The 6,473-nt window shown below is 35.9% G+C and overlaps 1 pseudogene; it reads right to left on the bottom strand.

Annotated features, from left to right (window-relative positions):
- Window positions 1–278: 278 nt before the first annotated feature.
- On the bottom strand, window positions 279–1,094 carry LOC131280219 (olfactory receptor 52E8-like; annotated as a pseudogene).
- Window positions 1,095–6,473: the final 5,379 nt, after the last annotated feature.

The following is a 6,473-nucleotide window of genomic DNA, read 5'->3' on the forward strand; positions in this document are numbered from 1 at the left end:
TCTAGAACACCAGTCACTTCTAACAATTAGAAAGTTATTCTTTCAGTGAATCAAATGCTCCTCTTTGAAACCTCTTGTATGGCAGGTGTCGATTGAGATAGCTTTGCAAGTACATACTCAGACACATGCAAACACACACAACCTCAACAATTACTACTATTAGGTTTTGATTTGTATATAAATAAATGACAATATTGGTGAGACCAATTTTTTGTAAATTTTGTTACTAGTTATAGTTGTCCAAGGTCTTATCCTTAATAACCTGAATTAATTTCCTCTCATTTAGTCTTTTTTAAAAACATACTCTTTTCCCACTCCTGGACCTTCTGAGTCCTGATTCCATAAATGACTGGGTTGGGGGGAAGGGGAATGATCACATAGAAATTAGCCAGGAGGGTCTGGATATGCGGGGGGATGCTGTGACCAAAGTGATGAGTGAGGAAGGAGAAGAGAGCTGGACCAAAGAAGGCTAAGATGACACAGATATGCGAGATACAGGTATTTAAAAGCCTGCAGGTAAACATCTTGGGAAGGGAGGTAGAAGACAGTGTATAAGATCCGAGTATAAGAATGATGATAAGAAGTACACCCAGGAAAATGATTGAAACATTCCCAAGACCATAGTAGACATTGGTGCTGATGCTGGTACGAGCCAAGCTACTTCTGTGTTCTCACAGTGTGTTTGAGGAACGATCCTATGTCCACAGTAAGGCGACCTCAGGAGGAGAAAAATAATGGGAGCAATCATACATAAGCGTTTTAGGACTACCACCACAGCAATCACACCAATGGATACATTGGTGAGGATCATGGTGTACCTGAGAATGTTGCAAATTGCCACATAGTGATCACAGCCCATGGCAAGAATTAAAATGCTCTCCAAGACTGTGAAAAAATAGATAAATAAAGACTGGATCAACAAAGCACCCAAGTCGTACCTCACAAAGGCTGAACCAGAAGATGCCCAGCATCTTTGGGATAGTAGCAGTAGAGACACTCAGGCCAATTATTTACAGCATGGCCAGAAAGTAGAACATGGGTTGGTGGAGGCTATGATTAGTACAGATGACAAACAGAATAATAACATTTCCCTAAAGAGCAAATAGTTTTCTCTCTACCTTCTTCCCATCTTAGTCCAACTCCTACCTCACTCCAGAACACGGATCTGTGCCATTTTATTCCCTACCCTAACTGTAGTTAAGCACCACATGTTTGATTACTGAAGCTTTGTATAAATTGTTGAAACTGTGAAGTCTGTGTCCACCAACTTTGTTCTTCATTTCCGTGATTGCATTTGATATTTGGGCCCCTTGCTAGTCCATGTAAATTTTAGGATGAACTTTTACATTTCCATAAAAATAAAAGGCCATTGTATTTTTATAGTTATTACATTTATTTCAATATTTCTCAAATTTTTATAATTAGTTAATATTTTGAACACAGAAATGTACAATTTAGAAAAAATTATAATCTGTAATTCCTGAACTCATATAATTCTTGTCAATCTTTGAAAAGTATTGTATACTTTCTTACTTTAAAAAATTTAGCAATACAATATAAGAAGTATAAACCCCATATATCAGACCAGCAGATATCTCAGCCTACATGTACTATCAAGAGTTAAAAATGCTTTTTGACCTTGAATAAAAGGGGGAAATGGAAAGGACAAATGAGTATATATGGCTATGAGTCTCTCTTCATTCTGTTAATGTGTTATCATCAACTCTATTCACTTCCAAACTTTCAGAATAAACCTTATTAAAAAGTCTATATACATCGAACATCAGCTCCCATTCTCAGCACACCTTCTATTTCCACTACAAACCCTGTATTCTAGAGTTAACCTTCGAGAGTATTTGCTCATTGTATTTAGTTCATATTAATGAGAACATGCAGTATTTGTCCTTTTGTCTCTGGCTTATTTCACACAACATAATATCCTCAAGGTTCATCCATGTTGTCATATGCACCCAATTTCATTTCTTCTTACAGCTGAATAGTATTCTATTGTATGTATATACCACATTTTGTTTAGCTATTCATCAGTTGATGGACATTTGGACTGTTTTCATATTTTAGCAATTGTGAATAATGCTGCTATGAACATTGGTGGCAAATGTCAGTTCATGCCCTGGCTTTCAGTTCTTCTGAATAGATTTCTACTAACGAGGTTACTGGATCATTTAACAGTTTTATATTCATTTTCTTGAGATACTGCCAACTGTCTTCCTCAGAGGCTGCACCATTCTGTATTCCCATAAACAGTTAAGGAATGTTCCTTTTTCTCCACATCCTCTCCAGCACTTTTAGTTTTGTTTTTTTGATCATGCCTGTTCTATAAGGTGTGACATGGTATATTATTGTAGATTTGGTCTGCATTTTCTTAATAGGTAGTGATGGTGAACTTTTTTTTTTTCCATGTGCTTTGGGCCATTTGTATTTTCTCTTTGGAGAAATGCATATTCCAGTCTTTTGCCCATTTTTTATTTGGGTTGATTGTCTTTTTATCATTGAGTTGTATGATCTCTTTATATAACATGGATATCAAATCCTTGTCAGATACATGGTTTCCAAATAATTTCTCCCTTTGAATATGCTGCTGTTTTACTTTCTTGACAGTCTTTTGAATAAAAAAAAGTGTTTTATTTTGAGGAGGTCTCATTTTTCTATTTTTCTTTTGGTGTTGCTTGTGCTTTGGAAATGAGCTTTAAGAAATTACCGCCTACCAGAAAATCTTGAAAATATTGGAAGACTTATAGTGGTAGTTTTTACATTTAGGTCTTTGATACAATTTGATTAATTTTTGTATAACGTGTGAGATAGGGTCATCTTTCTTTTGGATATGGATATCCAGGTCTCCCAGTACCATTTGTGGAGTAAACTTTCTGTCTCAGCTGAGTGGGTTTGATAGCCACATCAAAAATCACTTGACCCTATATGGACATGAGGGTCAATTGCTGAGTTCTCTTGATTCAGTTCTATTGATCAATATGTCTATCTTTATGGAAGTACAATGTACAAAGCTTTTTTTATCACTATATATATGTAATATGCTTTAAAGACCAGAAGCAAGAGGCCTATAACTTTGTTCTTTTTTTAAAAGACATTTTTAGCTATTTGTGGCCCTTTACCTCTACAAATAAATTTGATAAGGGGCTTTACCTTTTCTTCAAAAAAGGCTGTTGGGATGTTGATTGGGATTGCATTGAATCTGTAAAACAGTTCGGGTGAATTGATGTCTTAACTAAATTTAGTCTTCCAATCAATGACCATGGAATGTCCTTCTTTTTATTTTAGTATTCTTTAGTTTCTTTTAGCAATGTTTTTTAGTTTTCTGAATATAAGTCCTTTTATGACCTTGGTTAAGTTTATTCCTAAATATTTGATTCTTGAATTTACTATTATAAATGGATTGTTTTTCTGACTTATTTCTCAGAGTGCTTATCAGTAGTGCATAGGAATACTACTGATTTTTGCATATTAACCTTGTATCCTACCACTTTGCTGAACTCATCTATTAGTTTTAGTTCCTTTGTTATGTTTTTGGGATTTTCTTGACATAGGGTCACTTCATCAGTGAAGAACAGCACTTTTATTTCCTCCTTTCATATTTGGGTGCTTTTTATTTCTTTTTCTTGCCTAATTGCTCTAGCTAGAAATTTTAGCACAATATTGAATAACAGTGTTGACAATGGGCATCCTTTTCTTGTTCCCAATCTCAACAGAAAACCCTCAATCTTTCATTGTTGAGTGCAATGCTAGCTGTTCATTTTTCATACTTGCACTTTACCATATTGAGAAAGTTTCCTTCTATTGCTGTTGGAATGTGGTTGTTTTTTTTTTTTATCAAGAAAGAATGCTATTTTGCACAATGCTTTTTCTGCATCAATGGAGATCATGTGATTTTCCTTCAGTTTATTAATGCATTTTATTACATTAATTGATTTTCTTTCGTAGAACCACCCTTGCATAACTGGGATAAAATCCACTTGATAGTGGTGAATAATTCTTTTAGTGCCCTTTTGGATTTGGTTTGCAAGCATTTTGTTGAGGATTTTTTCATGTATATTTATTAGAGGAATTGGTCTGTAAATCTCTATCTCTGTAGTACCTTTGCTTGGTTTTGATACTCATAGAGGAGTTTGGTATCATTCCTTCAATTTTTTGGAAAAGCATTAGCAAGATTACTATTGGATCATCTTTGAATGATTGGTAAAATTCACTTGTGATGCTGTCTGGTCTTGGGCTTTTCATCTTTGGAGGTTTGTGATAACTGTTTTAATTTTTAACTTGTGTTTGGTTTGTTGAGGTCTTGTCTTTCTTCTAGAATCAGTGTAGGTTGTTCACATGTTTCTAGGAATTTGTTCATTTCATCTATGTTGTCCCATTTTCTGGCATGCAGTTATTCACAATATACGTTTATGATCTCTCTTACTTCTGCTGGGAACCTGCCTCCTCTCAATTCTTATTTTATTTATTTACATCTTCTTTCTTTTTGTCTTTGTCAGTCTAGCTAAAGGTATGTTGATTTTGTTGATCTTTTCAAAGAAACAACTTTTGTTTTTGTTGTTTCTATTTCTTTTTTTTTCTTTTCTCAATTTCATTTATTTCTGCTCTGATCTTTATTATAACTTTCCTTCAGCTTTGCTTGGGATTAATTTGTTGTTATTTTTCTGGTTCCTCCATATGTGTAGTTACGTCTTCAATTTTGCTCTTCTTTTTTTAATTTTTGTCTTTATTTTTTTAATATTACATTAAAATATATGAGCTCCCCATATATCCCCCATCCCCCTCACCCCACTCTTCCTCCCATAACAACAATCTCCTCCATCATCATGAGACATTCATTGCATTTGGTGAATACATCTCTGACCACCGCTGCACCTCATGGTCGATGGTCCACATCATAGCCCGCACTCTCCCACAGTACACCCAGTGGGCCATGGGAAGACATACAATGTCTGGTAATTGTCCCTGCAGCACCACACAGGACAACTCCAAGTCCTGAAATGTCCCCACATCTCATCTCTTCCTCCCACTCCCTACCCCCAGCAGCCACCATGGCCACTTTCTCCACACCAATGCCACATTTTCTTTGATTACTAATCACAAGAGTTCAGGAATAGAATATCAGTAAGCCCACTCTAATCCATACTCTATTCCTCCATCCTGTGGACCTTGGAATGGTTGTGTCCACTCCACATCTATATCAAGAGGGGGCTTAGATTTCACACGGATGATGGATGCAATTCTCCTGCTTTCAGTTGTAGGCACTCTTGGTTCCCTGGTGTGGTGGTTGACCTTCTTCACCTCCCTGTTAGCTGACTGGGGTAAGTCCAATAAACCAGAGTGTAGGAGTTGCAAGTCTGTTGAGGCTCAGGGCCTGGTTATCACATGGTCAGTCCGGAGATTCAGGTCCCCTGGGTATATATTAAACCCCAGCACCAACTACAGTTCCGGTAAAAGTAACAGGAGAGGCTTGTGAACAAAGATCACATCTGAGTCAAGCTCCATCACAAAGAAACGCAATCTCCAAAGTAGGGCCAACTAACATGGCACTGAACTCCATCTGCTATGAACATAGAACCTGTGGGTCTCTGTAGCCCTCAGTCTTTCTTCTTTTTAATGTAAGCATTGAATGCTATATAAGTACTGCCTTTGCTGTATCCCGTAGGTTTTGATATTTTGTTTTCTGATTTTCACTTGACTCAAGGTATTTACTGATATCTCTTGCAATTTCCTCTTTGTTCCACTTATAATTAAGATAGTATTGTTTAAACTCCATGTATTTTAAAATTTTCCCTTTTTCTTTCCACTATTGATTTACAGCTTCATTCCATTATGATCAGAGGAAGCATTTTTAAAATAATTTCAATCTAATTACATTTTGAGACCTAACTTGTGACCCATCATATGGTCTATCCCAAAGAATGATCCATGAACACTTGAGAGGAATTTATATTCTGCTCTCTTGGGGTGTAATGCTCTAAAACATCCTTTAGCTCTAGTCCATTTATGGACTATTATGAAAGCTCTCTGTTTCCTTATTTATCTTCTGTCCAGATATTCTATCTAATGCTGAGGGTAAGATCTTTTATGGTTACTATTTGCATGGAATATCTTATTCAAAGTTTTCACTTTCAACTGAGTTGTGTCCTTACATCAGAGATGAGTCTTTGGAAGACAGCATATGGATGGCTCATATATTTTTAAAATTCTTTCTGTCAGTCTGTCTTTTGATTGGGGAAGTCAATCAGTTAAAGTTCTGTGCTATTAATGTAAAGGCATTATTTATTTCATCCATTTTGTCCATTGTTAAGTCTAATTATTCTCTGTCTTTTCCCTGTTCATGTTACCCTTACAAATAAACTTGATTTGTATACTCTTCTCCAAGTCTCTCACCTTTGATTTTTCCTTTCAGGATGTCTCACTCCCTTTAATATTTCTTGTTAAGCCTGGTCTTTTGGTTGCAT

Source organism: Dasypus novemcinctus, chromosome 10 (genome assembly GCF_030445035.2).
Source record: "Dasypus novemcinctus isolate mDasNov1 chromosome 10, mDasNov1.1.hap2, whole genome shotgun sequence".
Taxonomy (NCBI): Eukaryota; Metazoa; Chordata; class Mammalia; order Cingulata; family Dasypodidae; genus Dasypus; species Dasypus novemcinctus.